The sequence below is a fragment of the Cryptomeria japonica genome, chromosome 11 (assembly GCF_030272615.1).
Source record: "Cryptomeria japonica chromosome 11, Sugi_1.0, whole genome shotgun sequence".
In the NCBI taxonomy this organism is placed as follows: domain Eukaryota; kingdom Viridiplantae; phylum Streptophyta; class Pinopsida; order Cupressales; family Cupressaceae; genus Cryptomeria; species Cryptomeria japonica.
In genome coordinates this window covers 539,264,420-539,279,059 of record NC_081415.1, presented here as the reverse complement: position 1 = coordinate 539,279,059, position 14,640 = coordinate 539,264,420, and the positions used below count along the sequence as shown (strand labels likewise).

The following is a 14,640-nucleotide window of genomic DNA, read 5'->3' as shown; positions in this document are numbered from 1 at the left end:
AGGAGAGACCCATTTTGGAAATTCAACTGGAGTCGATTGTTGAAGACATTGAGTATTTTTTGAAGCATGCATTGCTCTGCAAGTTTTGGGAATGAGGGTCTCACTCCAATTTAAATTGAAATCTTGGTCGCAGAGGACTTGGTTTCCCGAGGGTGAAATGGAAATAATGTTGCTGGGGAACAATTATTTTATGGTGGTCTTCAATTGCATGGAAGATCGCATTAAGGTTTTTGAAGGTGGACCTTACTTCCACAATCAGGTTGGCCTGTTTATGAAACCTTGGCATGCAAGTTTCAATCCAACAGAAGAACTTCCAAGTCAGATTCCTATGTAGGTGTGACTTCCTCGATTTCCAGTGGAATGTTGGCACAATGATATATTGCATAATGTAGCCTCGTTGCTGGGGAAACCAGTTGGGTCTTCTCAACAAACTCAAGATAGGAAGGTAATGAATTTTGCTCATATATGTGTTAAAATTGACTTAAATAACCCTCTTCTAGATTCCTTGGAAATTTGTGCAGGATCTTATTCTTGGATCCAACGGTTAGATTACGAAATTGCCATTTTGTTGCCAGCTCTGCCATGAATATGGTCATTTGCAGAGGAGATGCCCAATGTAAAAACCCTCGAAGTCTCCTTCCATTCAACCTCCTTGCAATCCCACTAGGCCTAACAAAGGAAAAGAAAAAAATTCTAGTGATGTTGTATCTAGGGAGGATTTTATTCCTGTCAAAGGTCGATAAAGAAACGGGGGTTTGAAGAGGTCCTTTAAGGATTGTCGGGACGATGATACTTTTAACCATTTTGAAATATTGGATGACCTTAGTCAAGAGGTAAATCCAGGTTTGATGGCTATGGAGTAGGGAGCAATGGAAGTTGTTCAGGATAACAATGTTCCAAGTAGTGTGCAAAACTTGTAGATGGATGGGGGTTTACAGATGGACACAGTACTTGGGGTGATAGATTCTAGAAATACTGGTTCCCTCATTAATGTGACAACTAGTGGGGGGAGTCAATTAGACCAGCTGGAAAATTAGACCTTGATCCGACAAAAGGTGGAAAATCTTCTCCTGCATTAGGAATTCTTCAAAAAGAGCAAAAAAAGGGGGTTGTTGAGAAGTCTTCCAATATTGGAAGGAAGAAAGATGTAGAGAAAATAAAGTTGATGGGGGAGTCTCTTGTGGAATATGGAAGTGTTAAGACGTTGGATTCTCACTTCTCTTATTCCCAAAAATGATCATTCTATCTTGGAATGTAAGGGGCTTGAACAATGGCTCTCGACAAAATGTTGTTCGGGATTTGGTGAGAGTTCATTCTCATGATGTTATTTTTTTACAGGAGACTAAGTTGTCTATTGAGAGCATGACTGGTTTGTTACCAAAGATATGGGGTCATGGTGAATGCCAGTGTATTCATGCCCATGGTTCTACTGGAGGTTTGGCTTGTTTATGGAACCCTTTGAAGATTCACCCTCTTTGGTGGGTATCTTCTAAGTCTTCCATCTCTTTAGTTGCTTCAAGTCTTGAGATAGGAGAATCTATTCTCCTATCTAATATTTATGCACCTAATGATTTTTTTGGCAAACAACTTTTGTGGGCCAATATCACCGCGATCTGGAACCTGGTACCCTTGCATCCATGGATTTTGATAGGGGATTTTAATGCTATTACAGAGTTGGTTGAGAAAAGAGGTGGTATTGGGAGATTGGAGCCTTCAGATTTCATGCTACGGGAGTCCATCTCAGTCTTGAATCTAGTGGATGTGAAGCCTAATAATGGACAGTTTACTTGGAATAGTCAGAGGACAAGAGAGAACTGTATGGCTAAGAGACTTGACCGGTTCCTGGTTTCTTGTTTCTGGGTTGGCGGTGGTTGGACTACTAGCTCTAAATTTTTTACTGGCGTGCTTTAGGTCACTAGCCTATCAAGTTATTGATATCCTCTTCTTGAGTGGCTTGTTCTCCTCCTTTCAAGCTCTAGCTCATGTGGTTACTAGATACTTCCTTACAAGATTATGTGGCTGATTGGTGGAGGGTCAACAAACCAGCATATGGTGCAGCTATGTATACCTTCGCTAAAAATCTACAATTTATTAAATACCAGCTTAAGCGATGGAATCAGTAGTGCTTTGGAAATATTTTTCATGCTAAAGCTTCTTCTCAAGCTAAGTTAGATGGCATCACCAGGAAAATTAGGGACTATGGTTTGTCTAAGTCCCTGTTGCAGGTTGAAGCTAAAGCTCTAAAATTGGTGGAAGAATGCGAGCTGAGGGAGGAGATTTATTGGAAACAAAAGGCTCATGTGGACTGGCTTCAAGAAGGGGATAAGAATATGGCCTCCTTTTTCAACTTGGTGAAAGCAAGAAGGTGTGGCAATGCTATTCAAATCCTTGTGGATGAAAGGGGTGAGCAATATTCTTCTTTACATTATATTTCTAGAGAGGCTATGTGGTACTTTGCTACTTTATTTAGGGAAGATTCTCAGGGAAGCTCTATTGAGGAAGCTTAGGTGTTATCCTGTCTTACCCATTTGGTTACTAGGGAGATGAATGAGCTCCTGATGAGCAATGTTTATATGGAGGAATTGGAGGAGATTATCTTTCATATAAAGAAAGGGAAAGCTCCATGTCCCGATGGATTCCCGATTGAATTCTTTCATACTATTAAGACATATTTATTAGAGGTGGTTCAGGAATCTAAGAAGAACAAGAAAATGCTTAGGGCTCTGAACTCCACCTTTTTGGTCCTCTTACCCAAATGTGATGGTGCGGATAGGTTAAGTTAGTTTTGTCCCATTTCTCTCTGTAATATTATTTACAAGATTATATCTAAGTTGATTGCTAAAAGATTGAAAAAATGGCTTCAAAGGCTTATCTCGGAGGAACAGAGTGGCTTTGTGGCAGATCGACAAATCCTGGATGGAGTGGTTGTTGCTATGGAGACCATCCACTCCATTGCAGCTTTCAGAGAGAAGGCTATGTACATCAACCTGGATATGGTGAAGGCTTATGATAGAGTTCGGTGGTCCTTTCTTCGAAAAGTTCTAGGAGCTTTTGGCTGTATATAGGAGTGGATTCAATGGGTAATGAGTTGTGTTAAAACTACCTCTTTCTTGGTTTTGATCAATGGGGAGCACACTGAGATTTTTGGGGCTTCTCAGCATCTTAGACAAGGGGACCCTCTCTCTCCTTATTTGTTTCTTCTTATGGAAGAAAGTCTTGGGAGATTGGTGAATAATAATGTTGAGTTGGGTTTGATCCATGGATGGAGGTGGGGAATAGGCTTTCCTCCATAGTCCCACCTTCAATTTGTGAATTCCACATCTTTGATGGGCATGGCTACAATTAGGGAAGCTGTTAATATTTGCAAGGCACTAGATGTTTATCTCATTGCTTCTGGTCTACTGATTAATGAAGATAAGTCCTCTATTTTCTTCTTCAACACACCAAAGGCTATTCAGAGGAGGATTGCTCATATCTTGAGATTTCAGATTGGATCTCTTCCTTTGATCTACCTAGGCATCCCTACACTAGTAAATTTGGGGCTCAATTCCGATGACTGTTCATCGAAATTCTAACTATTTTTCGTCGGACTACCAACAAACGCAGTCATCAAAAACTTGTAGTTGGAGATTTCGACGATGCTCGCCAACGTCGAAATTTCGACAGCACCTGGGACTCTTCTGACGGTGGCCATGACCGCTCATTTGGTGAGAGAATTTCGTCAAGCATACAACATCCTTGTTGAATTATTCCTAGGTGGACATCAGAATTCCAACGCCCATCCGACGAGAGAATGTCATTGGACATACATCATCCTAATTGGATATTTCATTGACTGGCATCGAAATTCCGACGGCACCTAGGACTCTTCTGACGGTGGCCATGACCGCTCATCCGGTGAGAGAATGTTGTCGAGAATACAGCATCCTCGTCAGATGTTTCCTAGGTGGACGTCGGAATTCCAACGGCACCCGAGACTCTTCTGACGATGGCCATGACCGCTCATCCGGCAAGAGAATGATGACGACCATGACTATGTTTGGATTCTACCCTCACTATATTCTTAATTGTTCTAATACAAATTCCATATTAACTCTTCCCAAAGTTTCTTTAGTATTGGTAATGGCTAATACATACACTAATACATTTGGGGTCAAATTCCGACGGAGGTTTCCGACGGACAAGGAGCATTGTGTGAAAATTTGAATTTTTTTTTTTTAAATGCCCGTGTTCATCGGAATTTCGATGACCTTGGGCATTTTATTTAAAAAAAAAACACAACGCATTTTCATTTTGAAGGCAAACCGAAGCAAGCGGTGACCATCTTGCCTCCCTGCCCCGCCCCCCGTCGGAGCGATCTCTGCACAAGCAAGGTAAGGTTTTTTTTGCAATCAAAGGAACTCGTCATTTTTCAATGAAGAGCAACTAATTTTTTTTCGCAATCAAGGGCAACTAGTTTTTTTTTGCGAATTAATCCATTTTGTGCATATCCTGCGATCTTAAAATTCCATGAAATGACATCTCTTTGAGGTATTTCGTCATATAGTTCACATGCCGTGTGTATGCTACCCCATTTTGCGAATTTTTGTTATTGGAGCATTTGCAACTAATTTCTGACAAAAAACCCCCTTCGATTATGCTTTGATGGATGTCCATACCTTGTTCCAAAGCTCCTATTTTGGCACACGCAGGGAGGATGTTGGCAAACGTTGCATTGAGATAAACATGAATGTATTTCATGAGGATTTGAACTCAATAATATGTTAGATTCTCCCAAGGATGGGTGGATGGACTATACACTTGAAAGGTAGATGATTAAGGATGATGACAAGGTGAATTTTCCTTAGAATGATAGGGTTGATTTTCCTAAGAACAAGTAGATTCATGTAAACTAGAGGATACAAATTTGGACAAAATAATGGAAGGAGACTAAAACTAGATAGATTCACCTAAATGGGAGTGTAGTCATCTAAGGATAGGAAAAATTCACCATTTGCGTAAGAAATATGGATAAGATAAATGATTTATGTGAAATAGATTCACCTAAGAGAAAATAGATTCACATAAGGATAGGTGGATTTTCCTAAAGATGAAGGGATGATACTTAACAAAAAGAGGACTTAGGATGATGACAAGGAGGATTCATTTAAGGATATGGCATATTCACCTAAGGGATAGTGTATTCTCCCAAGAATATGGAAAAATTATTGATTGGTGGAATGACATACTAGATCAAGGAATGATACAAGGGTAGATTCACCTAAATATAGGGTAAATTCGGCTAAAAGGGTACCCATGAGATTGTGGTACTGAGTACCTATCTATGGATGGTGTATTTGAATACAAGTATGATGAAACCATGCTTGTGTGTGATGAAACAAAGTGCAGATCTCTATTATAGGTCCAACATAATCTCTATTATTTGAGACACCATTTTATTAGCATATCCAATTAGGGTAATTTATGGGTTTAATTATGGATCATGTTGTCTATTTCCATGCACTATTGAACTTATTTGGATGTATTGTGATTATTTTAATTTTGAAGTTATAAATAAATTATGTTTGTACCTTAGAAATGGTAACTCCAATTGATGTTTGGGCAGTTTATTTGAAAACTTATGGTGATTATTGCCCTATGTTATGTAATGGAGTTATTTTTACACTAAGTAATTAACTAGAAAAATGAATTTGTATTGTTGTACAAGTATGATGAAACCATGCTTGTGTGTTTACATGTTTGTGCATCCTATTGAGAACCAACCTCGTTGTTGAGGAACTCAATAAATGTGGTGTTAAGTAGAAGAATGGAAAACTCAAGAAGCTATGGTGACATATTGTGGCATTAGTAGGGATTATCTCTATTGACCACACCTTTCAAAGATAGTATCCCCTAGTTCTCCTCATATAATGGACCATTGGATGGCTCATAGTGGTATCCTATCCTACATTTATCTTGATGGCATTGCTGATAATTGGTATGTGGTTCTTGGTATGGGTTTCCTCTTACCCTATTATCTTATTTATATCTTTGTTCCAACATGTGGAGATTGATTTTTGTCATGCTATGATGATTTTCATGTTTGCATGTGTTTTGACATAATGCAAATAGATATGATGTCACACCAAACTTATGTTTTGATATAGTGTAGGTGATGGTTACATGTTGTTGATGGTAGTGATTTGGGTTCAAAGACACAATTCCACACACACACAAATATTTGAAGATGCATTTTATATTATTCCTTCTTAGTGGCGATTAGTGTTGGAAGATTTGCACACATGTAGAGAGGAAATCATGTTAGATACAATAGGTTGTGTTTGATAACATATGAATGTGCCTCATGATGTATACATATAGCTTTGGTGTGTGACATGCATGCACATTTTTTCATAAGACACATTGCTATGTGGCATGTGCCCTATGCATGTCTTCTTTGTGAGGCATGTTGCTATGTGCAATGTGGCCCTAGGTGTGTCTTCTCTATGAGGTGTATTGCCATGATATGTTAGGATTTGTAGTGTGCAAGCCACAAATGCATGCATGAGGGACTATTATTATAGTCATGTTTTTTGGGCATGTAGCCTAGGCATGTCTTCTCCATTAGGTACATGGCCATGCCATGTGGGAGTTTTTGTGTTCATGACATAAATGCACACATGAGGGACTATTATTGGAGTCATGATGAATCTTCACTCTATTTAGCTACAATTTCTAGTCGTATAGTTATGTAATGTGCACTTTTAAGGATTGTAAAGTTTCGTTCAATTATTGATGATCTCTCATCTTTGTTGCATGGGCCAACAATTTTATTTTATCTTGTTTGAATTAGTTTAATCACTATTGTGAGTTTTCTCTATTGTGTAGTTATTGTAGCTATGTTTGATTTTCTATTGGAATTGAACACATTTATTTGACTTATTATTGGTACTATTTTTTCTTTCTTTCAATATTTATGATCTTTGGTAGTTTAGTGAAACTCTTGCTATTTTTAAATGTTGCCTTCTTTGTTGTGATGTGATTCCTCACCAAGATCAACATAGATAACCTTGGATGAGTGCATATAAGGAATCAAACAATGGGAAAATTTGAGGATAGGGGTAAGTGTTTGTTGTATGGGTAGCTACGATCCACTTGTACATTCTTAGTGATTATTGACAGTTATGTCTTGGCGGATAATCCCATTAAACAAACAAGGGGGAAGTCATACATAATCGTATGGATCCTCCCTAGTTGTGTGTGGATTCAAGACCATCATTTCATATGGTTCTTGGTTACTTTGTGAGACCATGGCATCCTCTTAGACCAATATGTAAGCCTTGTATTGTTATCCCTGCAATGTGGATGAATAAGTGACATATGTGAAGGATAATATAGACCCACCCCATCCCCTAAAGTTGGTGCCTCCACAAAGAAGAGAGAAAAGCAATGCACAATGTTGAATGGTGAATGTTGTAGTAGGTTCATTTGCAACAAATGATGCACCTTCCTTTCACAATATGGAAATCTTGAGTTGTCAAATTGTTGAATTCCCATTCAAGTGGAATGTAAAAAGGAATTCAGATGTATGGTTTTTGAAGTGACTCATGTGTCTTCATGTTGATGTTAAGCTATGATTGTTCCATAGAAGATTCAGGGACTGCAATCATTGAATTGTGAGACCTTAATTAATGTGAAATAGAATGTGTCATGTTGCATGATATGGTGGGGATAGAACAAGTGAATTTACAATGGGAGACGATGTAAGTCGATGGGCATTGTCATCAATGAGAAGAAAAATATTCTCAATTGTTTCATCAATATTTGAAAGGTGAAAGTCCACAAACAGATGTGAAATGTTTAAGTAGGCCTCCCAATGAAGTGGATCTCATAGACACGAAGAATCCTATATAGAGAATCATTGAGAGCCCTTGAAGAAGAAAATTTGAACTTTGATGAAGCAATACATGATGGAGGAATATCTTGCAAGAGGAAATCAAAGTCATTATGGTGTCATCTAGATCTGAAATGTGGTCTACTTTTCAAAAAGTAAAGATTCTTGATAGGAATGTGTCCTAGTGGGGTGAATCTAGAAGACATATAATCCTATTGCAAAGAATCATGGAAAGTTCTAGAAGAAGAAACTTTTAATTCTGAAGTAGCAATGTGTATAAGAGATGTTCTCATTTGTAGATGGAGTATCAAGAGGAGGATCACTAGTCCATGGACCATGTCATTGTTGTTAAATACCTACGCTTTTGTTCATAGTCACTTGGTGTAGGAATGAATTCAATGAGATAGGGTAGGAGATCCTACATAATGTAATTTTTCACTATCCCTTGTTTTGAGTACAAATGGTTCTTTGAATTTATCTTGACAATAGAATGTCCAAATTTAATACCATAATCCATGATGAAAACTGCCAAAAATGGAAATTTATCTTAGTTCACAATTACAAAATGCTTTTGTATAGGCCTCTCGAGATTAAGTACATCAAATTGAGACTTTATAAATTGAGTGTATGTATTAGCAATCTCCCAAATTGTTCAATGGTCTCCAAACCTTGTCAATTTTTTTATTTTATTTTAACTCAAATATGTATGGTATAGGCATATCATTGGTTGTGTGATTTTTTTTTCCTTAAATGCTTCTACGACCAAAAGAGACAATTTTTAGATGAAAATGGGGTCTTATGGGCCTTTTTGACACAATGGTAGGTTCTTTAGACCTAAAAATGCCCCAAAAACTAGTTGATTGCCTTAAGTTACTAACAAATCCTTGTTTGTGAGCATGCTTCTTGATCTCCAATTTTGGTGGAATGAAAGATAATATTGAATTTCTCAAGCCTTTTGGATGCTTCGAAACCACCAAAAAAAAGCTACTTTGATCATTGAAATGTTGTAGTGACTTGGATAAAAAAAGAAAACTAAGTCTAAACTTTAGAAGTTAGTTTTTTCTTGTCAAATTGTTTTCAATTTTCAAATCATCCAAGGATGAAAGAGGAGTATATTTTGTTATGACAAGATAAAAAAAAAACTTAGAATCTTTTGAAACCATTGAAACATGGGGACCCCTTCCCCCCCTCCAAAATCCCTATTTTTTCAGGATGCAATACTTAAGGGAAACATCCCCTTGCCGCACCACTTAGGGACGTCCTAGGGACTCCAAGGAGTCTCTTGACCATCTTGAGGATGCCTATGAATCTCCCATGGCCCCCAATTAGAAACTCCAATTCTAAACAAAAATGGTGAAATTATTGTGAAAATGTCATCCGCATTAAAGGTTTGGCAATGCCCCCTGACCTTGATGGGGGCTCTGCCCCAAACCCCCCACAAGGGGAACTACCCATTGACCCCAAACCTCTACCCACCATTCTTATTGTTAATGCAATCGTTTCCATTTTTTTTATGTTGACTAGTTTAAACACTTAGTATGCCAAAGTTTCATCTGCAATTCTTATACTTATTCTTAGTTTGTTCCCAAAGTTCTAAAACTCTACCAGCATTGTTAATGTTCAAATTTCAATGCAATCATTGACATATTTTTAATGTTTATTGTAAAATTTACATAGTGTGGCAAATTTTTATTTACAGTTGTTATACTTATTCTATACACATCTTTTTATAATTAATTTTTTAAGGTGTATATATATTTGCATCCCACCCCACCCCCTTCGTCATCCCCCTATCATCCCCAAACTTAAGCCCTTGGTATGTTAAGATATGAAAGCTCACAACAGTTTCATTTGATATGTTAATCGAGGAAAAACCTACAATATATAGCTTCCAAGATTCCAAATCCATGAGGATCATGAAGAGGTAGAAAACCAAAAAAAGAAATTGCTTATCCAAGTTTCCAAATTTGTGACAAGGAAAAAGTAGAATCTCAATCAAAGAAGGAGAATGTGCAACTCATTATCTTATTCTACCTAAGTAAAAATATTACCTAATTAAGATTTTTAATAGTGGAATATCACACTTAGGATAAAACATATCCAAGGTAAATAAAATATTACATTGATAGGCTTCTTTGGTTTCTCTAAAAGTGGTGCCTTATGAATTATGTTCTTGGATACTAAAGTTTCCAAATTCTGGGCACTCTTAATAGCTTCTCGTAGAGATTGTGATTCGAAGGCTTTAACCAAACCTTTCAATGGTTTTTGTTGATGTGTTTTTTATGCACTATGCAACACAAAATAAAATACTAAGTATTCCATCCTCTCTTGAACAAAATCCTCCCAAGTGCTAAACTACGTTATCAAATGGGATGACTCCAAGATTCCAATAGTCAAGTCTTGACTTTATATTGCAGATAGACTCAATGATTGTGATGTGATATCTGTTGGAATCACATGGGGGACTTACGTTGCTTGGGTCAAGACCTATCCATTCTCATGTTTCATGATTGATTTACACTCCATGATTTAGGTCATCCTTGAGCAACATCTCGATAACTAACAACCGCAGTCTACAAATCCCCTCCATCGATTTTATTTTTACAGAGCTTGGTAAAATCTGTCAAAGAATTAAATTCTAGAATTTTTTCAATGTAAATATCTTTCCCGTCTTTATCTTCAATTGATTCAAACCAATTTGAAAATGCTCTTACCACAAGCAATTTGATCAACTAGAAGAGCAATAATGTAAAGAAAGGAGCAACTAGAAGAACCTAACTTTTCAACTCACAAAGCAAACAAGCTTACCTTGATCAGACCAGTTCATACTTCACTTTACTTCCCTTACTAATTTCCACAACCTAGAGTATCAAAGAAAACATTTTAGTCTCCTAAATATCAAAGAACAGAAAACATTTAGCCAGTGACCAAACATCAACCTTTGAATATCAATTTCTTAATGAATATTTGCAATGAAAGTATGGTGCTAAAGTTCAATTGTTTAATTCAATCCTAAGAATAATTTCATAGGAAAGAAGTATGAAAATAACTGTGGCTACCGCCAAGATCAAGTAACAACTTAAACATTGAATGATGGGAAGGTTCTCCAACCAAAAACAACATGTTTGTGGAGCATATTTTCAAGTAGATTTATTTAGACAATCATTTATTCAAGAATAACATCTGCCATAGAATTTTAACAAGAGCAAGGCATACAACCCCAAAGCGTAAAGAAAGAAAGAATGAAGTTACACAATGCAATATATACTTACACAATTAAAAACTGCAGGAGCTCCAAGTCCTGCATCTAGATGTTCAACATAAAGGGGTTAAAATGATGTATCCAAATATAAAAACAAAGCAAAACTATGAATTACCAATAATTCATGTCTTATAGGTACATGAGAAACAACATTAAAATGCACTTCCTTTCTGGTCTGAAAAAGAATACGTGCAGATACCACAAGACAAAGAACGCCCATATTTTTTTTTAACCAAGCAATTATTGGAAATCAGGGGATAACAAAAGGGAGTTAGATTCTAGGAATCCCATACAGATTTGCAATAAAAGTTGTTTATTGGCAAGCAAAGTATTTACCATTAGAAGATAATGGTACACATGTAGTGTAAATACTCCCAGCCTTCAACTTATTCATACATATGAATTATAGCAGGCAAACATTGAGCTATCATTAGCATACACAACTGTGACATTATCCACACCATCCAACATCGCCCTATAATTGAATGCTACTAAAATAAGACTATATAAGCAAACATCTTAATGTGCAAATATCTCAACTAGAGTATTAATTAGATGTTCATATAAACATAAATGAGCAAAAAGCATATGGACCTTACCAATCTCAAGATCATGCCAAGGATGTGTAGCAACAGACCTCCAAGACATGGATGAAAGATTTATTTCATTCAAAGGTGGATGAGGAGGGTGTTAATCCTTAGTTTCATTGCCTACAACATTGGTACTGGGGGTAGTCATGGTTGAATCCTGTGACATGAGCTTCTTTGTTTCACCCATTTTGGCTTTGAAGAAAGACACTTAAGCAGATTCCCTGTTCAACCAGTGGAAAGGGAAACAAGTAAACCCAAGCCTCTGATTACACTTTTGATTAACAAAAATCAACCAATGATTGAGCTTAAATTTAAACAGATCCTGCATGGAATAATAGTATTTCATATATGTCATTACCTATTGATTGATACAAGAAGCATATTCTAAGTATTTACTTTCAATAAATAGTGAGTAATAAGGAAAATGATGTAACTAATTGAGCTAAAAATTTGTAACTGCCAAGAAAGAGGGGAAATGAGCAGGTCCAAGTCATAATTATGCACAAAACAATTAAACTTTCATGATCCAATTAAATATATGGTACATGTCATTACCTGTTGAGATGCAAAATTGTTCATACACGGCGCAAGTTCTAAATATATATTTTAAGTTTAAACAAATAGGGCAAAAAACAAGTAAAAAGAAATAAATTGTAACTAATCTAGCTGAAAATGAATAAATTTCATAATTGACAAGAAACAGAAGAAACAAGCACATCCAGGTCATAATTACATGCAAAACAATTAAAGTTTCATTTCATATTTTTGACTACCAATGCCAAGAAGATCGACAATTATAAATTATAATGACTTTACTATTTGGAAAACCCTTCAATATAAATATAAAATATGATCCTCTTTCAACAAGAATTGATTTTACAAAATGATTTGTTGAATAATAATAAAGAAGCTACATGTATATGATTTGGATGGCAAAAGTGCAACAAGAGAGATAACGGATCTAGATTGAAGGGTTGAGATTGAAGGATTGGTTAGAAGATAGAACAAAATCACTATCAAACAACAATAAAGACAAAGCAACACTATGCATGCACCATGAAAAGAGCATCTTGAAGTATGATTTCGGGCCTCAAGAACACCTATTGAAAATCACACACAAAGAAATGGAAAGGTTGCATTCATAAGAACCCAAGGAATAGTAAGGAACAACCTTGCATCTTTTGAGACTTCTATTACAGTGAGTTGATAGACTTAAATACAACACGTTCAACAAACATCTTCAAGGTTTTAGTTTCAAGGCACAAACACAATCTAGAATCAGTCACAAAATATTGTACAAGTTATCAAATAGGAAAAAAGAACAGTCTTTTCGAAGACAAAACATTAAAAATGAAAGACTATGTCAAAATAGTAACAATACTATTACCAAAAGAGATCAAATGCTACAACCTCATAATCCATATCGCAAAGACAATCACTGTTTAATGAGAATTCTCAAAGAAATAAATTAATATGGGGGTTGTAAATAGGGTAGTTCAATGATAGGAAGTGCAAGGTCAGGCAAAAGATGTCATAAACCTAGAAAATACAGTCATTTGAAATCTCAGAAAAGTGCAATGAAATATTTAAAAAAAATAGTGAGCCGGAAATAAGGTTGCATGAGGTAAAAACAATGATATTTGTACCTAATGAAAATAGAGAATTTACATTCATACACAGTGACCAAGGAGTAGTTGCAGGCTTTCCTTGGACTATTATAGCAATCATAGTAGAATGATAGCAGTAGCTCAAGATTTGTTTGAAATCTTGTTAGGACAAAGGCCATGACAATGAATAACATTAGAAGAAAAATAAATAGAGAAATCTTTAATGATGAGGAAGCACAATGAGAAAATAAGTCACAGTATGATGAAGGATAAGCAAAATGACCTTGTAGCAGCCAATATTCCCACCCAAAGAAAGTCTAAAATAGAGTAATAGTGGGATCCAAGGGTTTTGATCAGTCAATATCCTAGTTGAAGGTATACTAGAAAGCTCAGTGATCAATCAAAATATCATGCAAATACTTTAATTCTCAGTTGTAGGCTTTCCTTAGACTATTATAGTAGTCATAGTAGAATGATTGCAGTAGCTCAATATTTGTCTGAAATCTTGTTAGGACAAAGGCCATGACAATGATCAACAAGAGAAGCAAAATAAATAGAGAAAGCTTTAATGATGAAGAAGCACAATGAGAAAATAAGTCACAGTATGATGAAGGATAAGAAAAATGACCTTGTAGCAGCCAATATTCCCACCCAAAGAAAGTCTAAAATAGAGTAATAGTGGGAACCAAGAGTTTTGATCAGTCAATATCCTAGTTGAAGGTATACTAGAAAGCTCAGTGATCAATCAAAATATCATGCAAATAATTTAATGCTCAGTTGCATCATCATGAATCAATTCAAAGGCATAAGAGGGGCTTGAAATTTATTTATGTAGCAGTCATATCACTGTCATCTTCCATGGGATCATTATCTTCAGCTTCGATATTCACACCTCCATGTTCCTCCACTTTCAAAACCATATTCTTCGGGTTGTGTTGGTCCATATCATGTGCCCTGGGGTGCTCGACCTATATAAAAATGATCAACATAAATAAATCATGATCATGATCTCATCATCAAGTGATTTCTTATGTATATAAATTATTAAAACGATATAATGAACAAATTACCAATGGATGATAACCATGGCCCCCTTCAATGTGACCATGCTGCCTACAATGTTTCTTAGTTGTTTTGATTAGAAGTCTTCTAGTCTTTAAGCCCTTACAAATTTTGCAAGGACAATAACATTTTCCATCACCTTTTCTTTTCAAGTTAGGCCACAATCTAGCAATTGTCTCCTTTTTTTTTTCTTCACTGATATTATCTGACATGGTCTTTCTTCACAGGCAAAAAAATCAAACTATG

General features: G+C 36.2%; 1 long non-coding RNA gene across 1 annotated transcript; it reads right to left on the bottom strand.

Annotated features, from left to right (window-relative positions):
• Positions 1-10,689: 10,689 nt before the first annotated feature.
• On the bottom strand, positions 10,690-11,816 carry LOC131048702 (uncharacterized). The gene is made up of 3 exons (XR_009106493.1): positions 11,735-11,816; positions 11,146-11,174; positions 10,690-10,734 (listed from the first exon to the last, which is right to left on the bottom strand). It is a non-coding gene; the product is annotated as an uncharacterized LOC131048702 (long non-coding RNA).
• Between the last annotated feature and the right edge of the window lie 2,824 nt (positions 11,817-14,640).